This window comes from Theropithecus gelada, chromosome 11 (genome assembly GCF_003255815.1).
Source record: "Theropithecus gelada isolate Dixy chromosome 11, Tgel_1.0, whole genome shotgun sequence".
NCBI classification, from domain to species: domain Eukaryota; kingdom Metazoa; phylum Chordata; class Mammalia; order Primates; family Cercopithecidae; genus Theropithecus; species Theropithecus gelada.
The window spans coordinates 95,639,787-95,656,836 of record NC_037679.1 but is presented as its reverse complement, the minus strand read 5'-3'; the positions used below and the strand labels follow the sequence as shown (position 1 = coordinate 95,656,836).

The following is a 17,050-nucleotide window of genomic DNA, read 5'->3' as shown; positions in this document are numbered from 1 at the left end:
AGAGAAAAACAACGGGGCAGTACCTGATGGAGATGCCAGGGTGAAAGGAACATTTCTTTAGGTGGAGATAAACTTGAACAAGTTTGAATGAAATATTGCTTCTAAAAATGCTGAGTGGCGGATGCAAATGACAGGGGAGAGGTTGAGCTTTTTCGAGTGAGAAGGGATGATCCCCGAGGAAAGTCTCTGAAGGATGCATGCAGCAGATGTATTCAGAATGTGGTGGAGGAATGATCCTTAATGGGAGAGACGCCACATTCATTATAATCACAGATAAAGAGGAAAGTATCATTAAAATCCCCTTTCACCATGACACAGCCTCATATTCTTTAGGAGAGGGAAAATGAGCTTGAGGGAAAAAATAACTGGACCAGTTAGTTGCCAGGACACCTGAGCCCTACTTCTAACTTAGCTGTGTGGTTCTGGGTAACTCAGTTAACTGCTCTGAGCCTCAGCTTTCATGCCAATAGTGGGGCAATAACATCTGTGATCTCACCTTCATGAAGTAGTTTCATGCAAGACGCTAGGTGTAACACAGCTTTAACATTCTGATCCTTATGATACCAATGTAAATTAATTTTATCGTTTGAATCCTAATGGCTGAGGATGACATCTATTTCATCTCTGTTCTGGGTTTTGCTATAGGAACAGCATCCATCAGCATTTCCAGGAAAAATCACCAATTGGGTTACCTGAATAGCAAGTTCTTGACAGAAAAGGAAGCACACAATTTGAACAAGTTCTATACAGTTTTGAAATATTTAGCAAATACTGCTAGAAAGCTGAGGTGAAGGGGTAAAGAGAGAAAAAAAAAAAGGAAGGGAAAAAGAGAGTTCATGGAAAAGAAAGTAGAGGAGCAAAATACAGGAAAACACATAACATTAAGAACAAGCAAGGAATGTTTGGGAAATGAGAGGAATTAGGATTAGGAGGTAGATGGGCCTTAACGAAAATAAATAGAATAAAAATTTCCCCTTGTGTTGCTGTAGTGCTTCCCAGGAACTGAATATAACGTATTCAATTGTACCAGTTGTACACTTCGTGCACATTGTTCTGGCAAAGGGAACACTTAAGCTTCCCGTAGTCCTGACAGTGACGATAATGAAAAGTTCAGCTGGTTACATATTAACTGCCACCAAAATTAGAAAGCTCAGTAGGTGGCATAACCATATTCACCCTATTAGAGGGTTTACTGGCTTTTTCTTTGCCCAAGTATCTTGGGCAAAACCTGGAGTGAAGGAAATATGTATCTACAGAGATGTACTCAGAGATCAAAGAGCAGAGTTTTTCTCATTTGTGCTATCTCATTAACATATGTGTGTGTGTGTGTGTGTGTGTGTACATATATATATACTTTTTTTTTTTCAGAGATAGGATCTTGCTCTGTTGCCCAGGCTGGAGTACAGTGGTTAGATCATAGCTCAACTCAGCCTTGAAGTCCTAGGCTCAAGCGATCCTCCCGTCTCAGCCTCCCAAATAGCTAAGACTACAGGTGCACTCCACCACGCCCAGCTAATTTTTTTCTTAAGCTTTTTGTAGAGACAGGGTCGTACTATGCTGCTCAGGCTAGCCTCGAAGTCCTGGCCTCAAGTGATCTTCCCACCTCGGCCCCCCAAAGTGTTGGGATTACAGGCATGAGCCATCATACCCGGCCTTTCTGATTTTTAATGAGAAAAAATATTTGAATATACAAAGACAAAAGCACATCCTCAGTTTGTTTTCATTCTAATATGCTTCCATCGTTTTTCAAAATTATCAAAAAGCACTTTGGGAGGCTGAGGTGGGTGGATCACGAAGTCAAGAGATCAAGACCATCCTGGCCAACATGGTGAAAACCCATCTCTACTAAAAACACAAAAATTAGCTGAGCGTGGTGGTGCATGCCTGTAATCTCAGCTACATGGGAGGCTGATGCAGGAGAATTGCTTGAACCCGGGAGGCAGAGGTTGCAGTGAGCTGAGATTGTGCCACTGCACTCCAGCCTGGTAACAGAGTGAGCCTCTGTCTCAAAACAAACAAACAAACACAAAAAGAAAAAAAAAAAGCGTTGGCCGGGCGTGGTGGCTCAAGCCTGTAATCCCAGCACTTTGGGAGGCAGAGACTGGCGGATCACTGGGTCAGGAGATCGAGACTATCCTGGCTAACACGGTGAAACCCCGTCTCTACTAAAAAATACAAAAAACTAGCCGGGCGAGGTGGCGGGTGCCTATAGCCCCAGCTACTCGGGAGGCTGAGGCAGGAGAATGGCGTGAACCTGGGAGGCAGAACTTGCAGTGAGCTGAGATCCGGCCACTGCACTCCAGCCTGGGGGACAGAGCGAGACTCCGTCTCAAAAAAAAAAAAAGAAAAAAAAAGCGTTTTATCTTTTTAATCAGGATACACTTGCTCTTTTAGATTTCTAAAGAGGACTGATTTCCACACATAATCCATTTTACTAGATCCTATGTTTTGCTACAGAGGAATTAGTGTCTGGACTAAAACAATTTACTACAAACAATAGAATTCAATGGCTGTCCTAACATATTTATACTTTTGGGTATGTAGAAATATTTTTGTGTAATGAATCTGTCCCCACTGTGAATTTGCTATGTCAAAGAGTATATACATTTTAAACTTACAGATACTATCTCATCAACTTTCTAAAATGACTACCAACTTACCTTCTCACTAGCAATGCTTACATGTGTGTATTTTCCCATCACTTTTAAAATTTTACCAATCTGATGGGGAGGGGAGCATGATCTATTTTGCCTTTTCTTTTTTAAGCTCACGGTTACTAGTGATGTTCAACATCATCGCCACTTATAGGAACTCTGTTGCTTATAATTTATCTTTGTTTAACTTTCTTTTTTTAATACTTTATCTTTATTTATTTTCTGATTAAGAAGTACTTCTGCATATGCATACTGAAATTGTAAAAATAGTATCCTACATTTTTTCCTACAAAGTATCTGCAGTTTATTTTGGAATACGAAGCAAAGTGGGGGAATTACAGGATTACTTTTCCTTTGATGAACAGAAAATAAATGTGTGTATGTTTGTGCGTTTGTGTGCACAGGGTTGATTCATGACTCTTAACCATAGGAGTCCCCTTTGTTCACTGTGGCTCTCATGTTCACTGTGGAACTTTCCAGTGTCAGAACTTTCATTTTAGAGAGCTCTATTTAGTTTGGGAGCAAACATTGGGGTTAAATGTTAAAAGCAGGAAAGATAAAGTTGTTTGCCAACTTTACTTAATTACTCAGATGATGCTGATGATAATGATGCTAACAACAATAGCTACAACAGTAACAAGTAATGACAGCTAGCAATTATGTAGCACTTACTATATAAATGGGCTAAGACAAGTTCTAAGAGATTTAGGTGTTCTAATTTTTGTTATGCTAAAAGATTATTTTACCATTAGTTGAACTGTGGGTCCCTAAACCCACAATTTACAGTAATATCATAAAAATTTATAAAAAAGTAATTATGGAATATATTGTATATTATTGAAAGCTCTTAAGTTTTAAATAGTGTAGCTTTCATGATTCATGTATTTTCAAAGCAAGTTATACATATGTACTCTCATTATTTAATTTAAAGTAATGCAGTATAATTTGAAGGTAAAATTACAAGTTATGTATAAAGAAAAGGGTATAAAAAGACATGGTATTTAAAACGTATGCATCAAACTCGTTTTTGACTTTTGGCAGTAATTATAAATAACTATTAATTAGACATCATAATGTAACTTTTTCCATGTAATTAAAGAAAATGGTATAGACTGCTAACACATTTTAACTTTTATTAGAAAGTAAAACATGTTTTTATTTGGTAAAATAATTTGAATATATGTTGTTATTGGTACAAATATTTTAGGACATAATTTTATAAATGAATTTTAAGTGACTTTATTTAATCTTGTATATAGTAGTTCCCCTTATCCAAGGGGCATATGTTCCAAGATCCCCAGTGGACGCCTGAAACCACAGATAGTACCCAACCCTATATATATATATACACTATGTTTTTTCCTATACATACATACTTAGGATGAAGTTTAATTTATACATTAGGCTTAGTAAGAGATGAACAGAACTGATAATAAAAGAACAATTATAACAATATGCCAACATCACTACTCTTGAGCTTTGGGGCTGTTATTAAGTAAAATAAGGATGACTTGAACATAAGCACTGCAGTATTGAGATAGCTACTAAGTGACTGGGCTGGGGGCTGGGGGAATACCAGCAGCATATACAGCATGGATACACTGGAGAAAGGAATGATTCATGTCCCGGGTGTCAAGATTTCATCATACCACTTCGAATGGCACACAATTGAAAATGTATGAATAATTTATTTCTGGAATTTTCCACTTAATATTTTTGAACCCTGGATGACCAAGGGTAACTGAAACAACAGAAAGTGAAGCTGCGGTAAGAGAGAACTAATATACGATCTTTCTTGCATAAAGCACATCAGCAATACTAATTGACTACATTTCTAGTTTCAGTTTCTTCCTTGTTTGTGAAGCAATTAGAGTATTTTCCTAGATCTTTTACATTATCCCTTAAACTTTATAGTAATTTCCTCTATGCCTAATTCAGTGGCTTTTTTTTTTTTCCAGAAAATGCAAGATGAGCCTAGAATATTTTATCCTACCAAACAGAAAGGATGCTGCCAAAGACTACTAGGGTTATGTCAAAAGCACTCAGCTGCCGCCCTTAACCCATTTCCTGTTTAGAAAAAAAAGTGCAGAGCTCCCTGCCAGCATTCATTTAATTTTAGTAAACACATTCCTTGAGGCTGAAGCAAATCTGACTGATTTTCAATGTGAAAATAAAATATAAAAGCTGTTCTTTTATATTTTATTTCTAAACAGAAAGGCCTTAATTTTTTCTTTTACTCACCTGTCCATTTAGTCTGTATATCATCACTAGACAATGCTGAAGTGTATTAGACTTTGCTAAAAGGGTTAGAGTAATTAATTACAGAAAACATTATAACACAAGAGGGAAAATACAGAGCTACATGGTAAATATACCTTGTCCCGCAGTCTATGAGTAAAAGCTCTAGATATTACATTCTTTCTAGGCGGTCTGTCATGGACACACTCAGCTCCTAATCTCAGTTCCTTGTTCTCACCTTCTTCCTATCCCTTTATAAAAGCACTTCATTCTTCTCTTCTCTGCTATCTTTCCAACAAACTTTTGAGAATGTCTGTCCAGTCCTCCTAGGAATTGATTCATCTCTCCCCAGGAGTACACTTTTCCTGTCTGGGTTGTTCTATCTAGAATAATGCCAGGGAACCGCCTTTGGTAGGACACCCTGCGGTGGGCTTGGTTAGCTTTCTGGGGAATGAGGACTGTGCTTTAAATTCTATGGCAGTCCATGGTGAGTTTGGGAGCTTGAAGCCTGGTTCCCTCTTAAGTTCTCCTCAAGAGTGGTTTTGGTGTTTTCCCGGCCGTTTTTTTGAGCCCACTCATAGCACAAAAAGTCTTATAACTGGTAATAATGCAATTAAAATTTCCGATTCCTTCTGCCGATTGCAGCTCCTTGGGCCGTTCTCCTCCCCCTCACCCTAATTTCCTGCAGCTCTCGCCAATCATTGGCCACTTAGTCCTTTGGGGGCTGGGCAGCAGCTCCGTGCACTTTGGGGTCGGGGGCGCCTTCCTAGCGCCCAGCATCCGAGGCCATGGCCTGTCTGTGCCCTCCACCCGCTTTGTGCCCTCATCCTCCTCCGGGGCTATGGCAGTGGCGATGCCAGCGTCCTGGGCAGGTCCGATAGGCTGCTGACGGGCACCAAGATCCCCACGCAGAACATCCACGACCACCTGGTTCCTACCTGGACAAGGTGCGGGCTCTGGAGGAGGCCAGTGGTGAGCTGAAGGTGAAGATTCACGACCGGGGCCACAAGCAGCGGCCCGGGCCCCCGGCAATTACAGCCACTACTTCAAGACCATGGAAGACCTGCGGGACAAGAGTCTTGGAGTCACCATTGAGAACTCCAGGATTGTCTTGCAGATTGACAACGCCCGCCCGCCTGCCTGCAGATCACTTCCGAACCAAGTCTGAGATGGAGCAGGCTCTGTGAAGGAGCTTGGAGGCAGACATCAGGGCCTGCGCCGGGCGCCCGATGAGCTGATCCCGGCCAGGGCTGACCTGGAGACGCACATGCAAGGCCTGCAGGAGGAGTTAGATCACCTGGAGAAGAACCACAACGAGGAAATCAGTGCCGTGGGTGGCCAGGTCAGTGTGGAGGTGGATTCTGCTCCAGGCGTTGGTCTTGCCAAGATCCTGGACAACACGTGAAGCCAGTATGCGGTCATGGCTGAGCAGACACGGAAGATACTGAAGCCTGGTCACCAGCCAGACTGAGGAGCTGAGCTGGGAGGTCGCTGGCCACACGGAGCAGTTCCAGATGAGCAAGTCCGAGTCACGGACCGGTGGCGTACTCTCCGGGGTCTTGAGATTGAGCTGCAGTGGCAGCTCAGCATGAAAGCCGCATTGGAAGGCCACACTGCAGGAACGGAGGCCTGCGTTGAGGCCCAGCTGGTGCGGATCCAGGCCCTGAGCAGCGGTGCCGAAGTCCAGCTGGGCGATGTGTGTGCTGACCACCAGAGGAGGCCTGAGCAGGAGATCACTGCCCACCACATCCTGCTCAAGCTCCAGAAAGATCCCTACAGCAACCTGCCCACCTGCAAGGTCCGCTGAGTGGCAGGCTCCTGGCTTCCGCTCTCCTTCAGAGGGAGGATCCTGGGTAGGGGATGAGAAGCGAGGGACCCTTACCGCTGGCTCTTCCCCTTACCTGCCAATAATACTTTATGGCCCGAGGGGGTGGGGGAAGAATGCAATTAATTTCCAAACCAGTTGTTCTTACACCGGTTTTCTCTGGCAGAAGCTGGAGTGGGGTGACTGGGTCTGCAGGTATTTCATACTTGCAGTTACACGTTTTTGAAGTATGTGAAATCTATTCTCTTTGCTATGTATTTAGGCTCTAACTATGATAAAACCAGACCACCAGAGTACCACACACCTGGACGATACTATCTTGACTTGTAATGGGGTTTCAGGAGGTGGCTTGCTTTTGAATGTTACCAGCTAGCCATAACCTCTTTCTTTCTCTGTTTCTCTTTTGCTCTTTCTTCATCAAAAGACAGTTTCAAGAAATAACCATGTTTTTACTCAAAACCTACACAGGCACATCGGGCATATCCTAGGCACTTAATAACAATCAGTATTCATTAAATGAAGAACTGTATTAAACTAATTTCTTAATTTGGTGCTAAATATAACTTTTTATTAAAGGCATTATTCATTATCACTAGTTGATGATACATTTATTACTTCATTCAATAAGTATACATTCTGTTGGTGACTACATAAGTACAAATAAATGGTCATTACTATTTGAGAAGAGAGATAGAGAAGAAAGTACCTTGTAATTTTAAAATTTTTTCAAATATTTCTGACTATAAAAAGTAATGTATACTTATAAAATATATAACTATGAAGAAAATATAAATGTGTGAGCTACCCACCAAATTCATAAACTGAAAGTATTATATATAATAATATACATGAAGATGCAGGAATGGGTTTCCTTTTTCCCATCTTAACCATTTTTCTGAGACAGAGTTTTGCTCTGTCGCCCAGGCTAAAGTGCAGTGGCATCATCTCCACTCACTGCAAGCTCTGCCTCCCGGGTTCACGCCATTCTCCTGCTTTAGCTTCCCGAATAGCTGGGACTACAGGTGTCCACCATGGCGCCGGTTAATTTTTTGTATTTTTAATAGAGACAGGTTTCACCGTGTTAGCCAGGATGGTCTCGATCTCCTGACCTCGTGATCCACCCATCTCAGCCTCTCAAAGTGCTGGGATTACAGGTGTGAGCCACTGAGCCCAGCCAACCATTTCTAAATGTACAGTTTAGTAGTGTTAGGTATATTCACATGGTTGATCTGATCTCCAGAGTTTTTATATCTTGCAAATCTGAAACTTTATACCTATTAAACAACTTATTAAATACCTCCCCTTTCTCCTCTTCTCTGTCCCTGGTAACCAGCATTCTTCTTTCTGTTTTTATGAATTTGGCTTGGATACTTCATATAAGTGAAATAATATAGTATTTGTCATTTTGTGACTAGTTTATTTTACTTAGCAAAATTTCTTCAAAGTTCATCCATGTTGCAGCATGTATCAGAATTTCATTTCTTTTTAAGGCTGAATACTGTTTGATTGTATGCATTCATTCTTCCATTGATGGACATTTGACTCGCTTTTACTTCTTGGTTATTGGGAATAGTGCTATGACTGTGGTATGTAAATATCTCTTCAAGATCATGTTTTCAGTTCTTTTGGATATATGCCCAGAAGTAAAATTCCTGGATCATATAGTAGTTCTATTTTAATTTTTTGAGGAAACTTCACAGTGTTTTACATAGCAGTTAAACCATTTTACAATCCCACCAACTATGCACAAGGGTTTCAATTTCTCCCCATCCTTGCCAACACTTGTTACTTTCTGTTTTTTTTTTTTTTTTTTTTTGATAGTAGCCATCCTCACAGGTGTGAAGTAATATGTCATTGTGATTTTGATTTGCATTTCTCTGGTGATTAGTAATGTTGGGCACCTTTTCAATGTTTATTAGCCATTTGTATATATTCTTTAGAGAAATATCTATTCAAACATTTTTCACACTTTAAAATCTAGTTATTTGATTTTTTCATTGTTGAGTTGTGGGAGTTCTTTATATATTGTGGATAGTAACTTCTAAATATATTCTTTGTAAATGCTTTTCCCCTTTTGTATGTTGCCCTTCACTCTTTTGATTGTGTCCTTTGATGCACAAATGTTTTCAATTTTGATTCAGTCCCATTTATTTTTTCTTTTGTTACCTGTGCTTTTGGTGTCACATTTAAGAAGTCATTGACAAATCCAATGTCATGAGATCATCTGGTCTGTTTTCTTCTAGAAATTTTATAGTTTTAGGTCTTATGCTTATGTCTTTAATATATTATAAGTTACATTTTGTAAATAGTGTAAAATAAAGGTTTAACTTTCGTTTCCAGTGTTCCCAACACCATTTGTCGAAGAGACTATCATTTTCCCAATGAGTGGTCTTGGCACCCTTGTTGAAGATCATTGACCACATACAAACAGGCTTATTTCTAGGCTGTTCATTCTATTCCAATGGTTTGTCTGTCTTTATGCCAGTGCCACACTGTTTTGATTAATGTATCTTTGTAATATGCTTTTAAGTCAGGAAGTATGAGTCTAATACCTTTGTTCTTCTTCCAAAGTTGTTTTGGCTATTTCAGATTCCTTGAGATTCCATATGAATTTGGGAATGGATTTTCCTTTTAAAAGTGAGAGTTTACTATACATTTTTCTTTTCAATTTTTTAAATTAAAAAATACATTGGAGACAACTTTCCATGTTAGTATGTCTCTATTAAGAGGAATATACTCTTTTGAATAATTACATTTTATAATTTTATGTATATTATAATCAATCCCATAGTGATATTCAATCAGATTTTTGTTATTTTAGTTATCACCTCAGTGAGCATCCTTGTTTTTGAGGTGTAGTCTGTAAGGTAAGTTACTAGAGGTGAAAAAGTTAGATCAAAGGGTAAACACTAGGATGTAAATTCCACAAATGAAAGGAAATTGTTCATTGCTGTATTCCCAGTGCCTAGAATAGTACATACTATGCCCTGTGTACTGGTGTTTGATAAATATTCAGTTAATGATGAAAGAGTACATACTATATATATTTATAAATTTTCTTTTATGTATGCTTATATAAATACCAATATAATTTATATACATATATAATTTATATACAATATAATTTATATACATATATACATTTCTAAATTTCTAAGATATAACTCTTGAGTTGAATCTCACAAAAAATGAGAAGATATTTTCCAAGCAGACTGTGGCAGACACTGCTTATTGGCTAAACTACCCACAACATCCCTCTCTCTAAGCATCTTCAAACCAGAGTGACTAAGGTGCTGTTTGGGCAATGAAATGTAAGTAGAAAACTGCTGGGTAGGGCTTATGGGAAGCATTTTCTTTCTTAAAAAGAAGAGTTGTAGTGGGCATACTCCTGAATGTCCTTCCTTGTTCTTACTTAATGGAAAATAGATGTGATATTTAATATTTCAATGACCATCTTGAGACAGCAAAGTAACAAGCAGGGGGATGAAAGTCTGCTTGTTAAGGAAGTCTGAAAGATAAAATGGGCCTTGGTCCTCATCAGCATTATTGGGCAATTCTATCAACCTTGGAATATCAGCCTATGGACTTTCCTATTTGTTTAAGCAACTGCTAGTTGCTTTTCTGTTATTTATTGCCAGAGGGATTCCAGCTGATACAAAATATTTTCAAGATAAGTCAGTGTGATAAAGGACATGAGTTGTGAAACAACATAGGGTGTTAAGTAATCTGCAAGTACAGAAAGAAGGTCAGCTTGACTGTGGCTTGCTTAGGGATTAGGCTAAAGAGAGAGAGAGAGTCAGAGCCCTGTGAGCCATATGAAAGAATCTGGATTCCATTCTGCAGGCAGTTGTGTAGATAATGAAGTGAGTTAGGCACGAGAGAAACATGATTTCTCTGGCATGAATATGACACACACATTGGAGAAGGGCAATATAGTTGGCAGGGAGACCATTCATGGGGCTAACTCAATGTTCAGTTGAAAGAAAATGAGGGTTCAATGTAAGATTACAACAGTGGCAAGAGTGAGAAAAATATGGATTTAAAATGTATGTGATGTGACCTAATTACTACTTTAATATGTATGGGCACATTGGAGAGAGAAGTTGTGTTACTGCAAATTATCACATCTGAAGCACCATTGAAGTAAAGGACACAATTTTCTAACAAAGTATTTAAAGAAAAAAATTCCACCTGATTAATCATTGGATGTGTATCCAATTACGAAACACTACTTATCACAAAACATATCTTGATTTCAGAGATGTGAAAAGACGTGCCTCTTTGAATCAATGAAAACGGGTATAGCTAAACTACTATTTATAGATACTGTATGCCAGGCATTGTGATAGGCACTTTGCTTATTTCACTTAGTGCACTCAAAACTTTATGAAAAAGGTGTGGATTTTTTTTTTTTTCGTTTTAGAGATAAGTAAAGGATGATTGTAGATTGCCTACTAGGACAAGTGCTGGGTTATGTTGCTAATAACAGATAGGGAAAGTAGACATACTGAATTTGAGGTTCTTTTGAGATATCCAGTGAAGCTATTCAGTAAGGAGCTGGGCGCAGAGTTCAGAAGTTGAAGAAAAATTGATTAATTGGGTTCAGTCAATATTTAAGGGCTGACAATGAACCAGACTCTTGAATTAGGTACTGGGGATGTGTGGCAAGTAAAGCAATCAAGTACAGAAGATGGATATTATTTAGTCAGTTCACAAGAATTTTAATGCCTATTTTGCATCAGATACTCTTCTGTGGTGAAGAAAAACCACATGTTCCTGTCATTAGGGATTTTACATTCCTGTGGAAGAATACAGATCAAAGTATATAAACAAATAGATTAAATAAGGTAATTCCATATGGTGATAAATGCTGTGAAAGAAAAAAATGTTTCTTTTCTTCCCTGATTATCTAGGGAGATCCAACATAGATTGTGCATTCAGGGAAGACCTCACTTATGATATGGCATTTAAGCTGGGACTGATCCTTGCAAAAAGGGAGAGGGCAAGTTATACAACATTATAGGGAGAGGGAAGCATGTGCTAAACTCCCCAGACAGAAATAAAGTATTCAAGATTAGAGAGAGGGCCAATGTGCTGACACATCATCACCGAAGAGGGGAATAGTATGAGGCAAGAGAATCACGGTGAAAATAGCAATCTGGGAGCTACCTATACATCCTATTAGAAGTTGTAGAAATGAATGAAGAAAATGTAGAGTGCAAAGAACAAGGAGCATAGATCTAAATCTAGAGGAATCTCAACATTTAGAGGTCTGATAAAGAAGAAGATATCCAGAAACGGGTCTGTGAAGGAGGGGCCTCAGAAGAAAAATAAAAAAGTGTTATTTTGCAGAAATCAAAGGTAGAGATTGCTAAGAATGTATAGATTGTTGGGTTGAATGCTGCTGGCAAGAACCCTGCTCTCAATATCAACCTTGGTAGAACTGGAAGGAAGTCTAGGGAACGCTTCCTTCCCTGGTTAGACTTTGCCTGTCTTGGTCTCCATAACTATCATAGCAGAATTGCACAAGGGACTACAGAATCCATGGTGTTTTGGAGAAGAATGCCATTTCCAATCTCTCCGTCAGTCCCCACCTCAAATGCTTGACTCCAGTCTCAAGATGGAGGCTATAATCCAGACCTCTCCTTAAGAGAAAATAAACTAATGCCCACACACGCATACATCTTTATTTACTTCAGTTGCTACAAAAGACCCCCAGTTGTCTTTCTTTCAAAAATTTTATTTTATTGTGGTACTTTTTAACATGAGATGTCCCTTTTAACAAATTGTAAGTGTACAATACATTATTGTTGACTGTAAGCACAGCGTTGTAGAGCAGATCTCCAGAGCTTATTTACCTTGCTTCACTGAAATTTATGTCCGTTGATTGCAAACTCCTCATTCCCTCTTTCATTTAGCCCCTGACAACCAGTATTTTACTCTTTGGTTCTATGAATTTGTCTGTTTTAGGTAAATCATGTAAGTGGAAACATGCAGTATTTGTCTTTCTGCGACTTATTTCACAGAGCATAATGTCCTCAAGATTCGTTAATTTTGTCGTATACAGCAGAATTCTCTTCTTTTTTTTTTTTTTTTTGAGACGGAGTCTTGCTCTGTCGCCCAGGCTGGAGTGCAGTGGCGCGATCTCGGCTCACTGCAAGCTCCGCCTCCTGGGTTCCCGCCATTCTTCTGCCTCAGCCTCCTGAGTAGCTCTTCTTTTTAAAGAAGTTCGCCCTTCGGTGCTGAAAATGCAACTGTTGGGATCTTCAGAGGCTGCGCAGCTAGGGGCGGAGGCAGCTGGGGAGGTCCTAGCCATGTAACCACACCGCCATCGCTCCTCTCTTCCTCTCGTCGGCCTCTTCCTGTACAGAAAATAACTTTTTTACTCTAAAGAAAGAGAAAAGTAGCCGTCCGCCCCTCACGCCCTCTCTTCCTCTCTGCCGTCTGCTCTGTGAGGAAGCCCTGGGGGCTGCTCAGCAGCTGGGGCAGCGCAGCCAAGCCCCGGCATTCCCGGGCCGCCCCACCTCTGCCTCCTTGCATCCCTTCTACCCCAGAGCCACCACCAGGGTAAGCGAGATGTCCGCCGCCATGTCCTTCGTCTCCAAGTTTCTCCACACCAAAGGGGTCACGAACGAGCAACAGCTGCAGACCTTCAGCCACAGCCTGCAGAAACTGCTGACGGAACATTATAAACATCACTGATTCCCAGAAAAGCCATGCAAAAGATCAGGTTATCTTTGTATTCGCATCAACCGTAAAATGGAGCCTCTGGACAGGCAGCACAGCGGATTGGACCGAGCAGTCAGGAGCTGTTCAAGCTTCTCCCAAGTGAACTCACACTCTGGGTTGGACTCACGCTCACCTGAAACGATGAGGTGTCTGTCCTACAGACTTGGAGAGGATGGCTCCGTCTGTGTGCTGTGTGAAAGCCCCACCAGCAGGAGGAGGTAGCACTCAAAACAACACCGACATGCAAATGGTAGACAGCTGAATAAGCTGTAAGGACGAATTCCTCTTGGGCAGAACAAGCCCTTCCAAAAACTACAGTATGATGACTGTATCAGGTTAAGATGGATCATCTTATAGTGCATGGATAAATTTGATTTTTGCTTTGGATGGGCCCCTATCGGGGATGGATTATGGACTTTAAACCATGTCACAGCTGTGAAGATCTGGCGCAAGATAGAACGGTAAACATTTTTTAAAAAGTTGACAGTGCCATATTTTGTACAATACCTTTCAATAACTTAATAGCCTGTGAGTCCAAGTAAATGATCACTTTATTTGCTAGGGAGTGAAGTCCTAGAGTGGTTTCAGCTTCTCCCACACATACTTAAATTTTTACATCAATTTCTTTAAAGAAAATCTGTATGTCAAAGAACCTTTCTCTGCAGTAGATCTTGCAGAGGAATTTGCACTATCATGCTTGAAAATTATTGTTAACCTTTTTGGCACCTCAATAGTTCAACGTTTTAAACATGGTAGTACTGGAAATTTTACGACAAGACTTTTACCTAGCAAATATTTCTAAATGTCCATAAAGACAAGCTAGCAAACATGACCTGGGAAAATGGTCAAACTTTGTATTGTGTTTTTGACCTTGAAAGTAGGGAGTGACCAGAATCTGCCATGGCAACGGGTTTTTAAAAAGACCCTTAAAAATACTGTCTCAACTGTGGTGTTGGCACCAGCCAGCTCTATGTGTATTTGCTAGCTTGTAGTTTTCTAAGGCAGAGTAGACTTCTATTTTAGAAAGTGGAGGTCTGGTTTGTAACTTTCCTGGGTAAAAGTATTTTCATCTATTTTGTGAACTTTGTTAATCATCTTTTATTTGGTAAATTATGAATGGATATAAATTTGTAGAGTTCATGTATATTGATTGTGGCAAAGTTGTACAGATTTCTATATTTTGGATGAGAAATTTTTCTCTCCAATAAATTGTGTCTTATCTTGGCATTTAAAAAAGACAATATTCCACTGTGCATGTATGTGTGCATATATATGTGCATATATATGCATGTGTATATAACATGCATATACATATATACAAATATACAGGAATATATATACCATGTTTCCACAGCAGTGGCACCATTTTGCATTAACACCAACGGTATGCAAAGATTCCAGTTTCTCCACATCTTTGCCAACACTTGTTGTCTTTTATTTGATAATAGGCATCCTGACATGTGTGAAGTGATATCTCATTGTGGTTTTGATTTGCATTTCCCTGATTATTGGCATTGAGCGTTTTTTTCATATACCTGTTGGTCATTTGTATGTTTTCTTTTGAAAGATGTCTACTCAGATCCTTGCCCATTTAAAAGTTATATTATTAGTTTTTTTTTTTGCTGTTGAGTTGTAGGAGTTGCTTATGTGTTTTGGATAGCAACCCCTTGTCAGATACATGGTTTGCAAATATATTCTACCATTCTGTATGTTGTCTTTTTACTCTGTTGATTATTATTCCTTTGCTTTGCAAGAGCTTTCCAGTGATATAGTTCAACTTATGTATTTTTGTTTTTGTTGTCTGTGATTTTGTTGTCATATCCAAGAAATCATTGCCAAGACCAAGGGCATAAAGCATTTCTTTTATTTTTTCTTTTATCAGTTTTACAGTTTCAGACCTTACTTTTATGTCTTTAATCCACTTTGAGTTAATTCTTGGGTATGGTGTAAGATAGATATCCAATTTTATTGTTTTGCTTATGGGTATACTGCTTTCTCAACACCAGGATAGTCTCTACAAAGTCTCTTCAACAAGGAGACTATCCTTTCCCCCTAGTGTATTCTTGGTACCCTTGTCAAAGACCAGTTGAGCTTTTATGCGTGCATTTATTCCTGAGATCTCTATTCTGTCATTGATGTTTGTCTGTCTTTATGCCAACACCATGCTGTTTTGATTACTGTGGTTTTGTACTAAATTTTGAAATTAGGAAGTGTGAGTCCTCCAGCTTTCTTCTTTCTCAAGATTGATTTTGTTATTTGTGGTGTTTTGTCATTCCCTATAAATTTTAGGATTTCCTTTTCTATTTTTGTAAACAATACCAATGTGATTTTGATAGGGGTTGCATTGAATCTGTAGATTGCTTTTGATATTATGGTTATTTTAACAATAGTAAGTCTTCCAATCAGTGAACACGGTATATATTTTTATTTGATTGTGTCTTAATTTCTTTCATCAATGTTTTGTTTCCAGATACAAGTCTTTCACTTCCTTGGAAAAGTTTTTCCTTAAGTGTTTAATTCTTTTTTGTGCTATTGTAAATGGGATTGTTGTCTTAATTTCCTTTTCAGAGTTTATTGCTGATGTATAGAAATGCAGCTGATTTTTGTGTATTGATTTTGTAGCTTGCAATCTTACTGAATTTGTGTATTAGTTTTAACAGTTTTTTAAAATGGAGCCTTTGGGATTTTTAATACATAGTACAATGGCATCAGCAAACAGGAAAAAGTTTATCTCTTCCGTTCTGATTTGATAGCCTTTAATTTATTTTTCTTACCTAACTGTTCTGGCTAGGGCTTTGGTACTATATTGAATAAAAGCAGCAAGAGTGGGCATGATTGCCTTGCTCCTGTTCTTAAAGGAAAAGCTTTCAACTTTTCACCGTTGAGTCTGACATTTTCTATGGGCCTTTCATATATAGCCTGTATTATGTTGAGGTACTCTCCTTCTATTTCTAGTTTCTTGAGAGTTTTTAACGTGAAAGAATGTTGAATTTTGTCAAATGCTTTTTCTGCATGCATTTATATAATCATGTGATGTTTTTCCCTTTATTCTGTTAACATGGTACAAATTTATACATATTGAACCATCCTTGCATCCTGAAAATAAATACCACTTGGTCATGATGTATGATCCCTTTAATGCGCTGTTGGATTCTATTTCCTAGTATTTTTTGAAGAATTTTTGTATCTATATTAATCAGGGATATTGGCCTGTGATTTTTTTTTTCTTGTAGTGTCCTTGTCTGGCTTTGGTAGTAGAGTGCTACTGGCCTTATAAAGTGAGTTTAGAAGGGTTCCCTCACTTTTTGGAAGCATTTGAGACAGATTGGCACTTTTTAAAAAAAAAATGTAGTAGAATCTACCTGTGAAGCTATCTGATCCTGGGTTTTTATTTGTTAGAAGGATTATTATTATTCATTGAATCTCCATGCTAATAGTAGATCTTTTCAGACTGTCTTTATTGTTACTTTTGGCATATTTTATGTGTTTAAGAATTACACATTTCTTCTGGGTTATTAAATCAGTTGACATATTTGTTCACTTATGATCATTTTTATTTCTAAAAGAGCAGTTATAATGTCTCTTCATTTCTTTTTTTTAGTCT

At 38.8% G+C, this 17,050-nt stretch overlaps 1 pseudogene; it reads left to right on the top strand.

The window, feature by feature from the left end:
- The first annotated feature begins 6,480 nt into the window (after positions 1-6,480).
- Positions 6,481-13,786, top strand: LOC112634993 (annotated as a pseudogene).
- Positions 13,787-17,050: the final 3,264 nt, after the last annotated feature.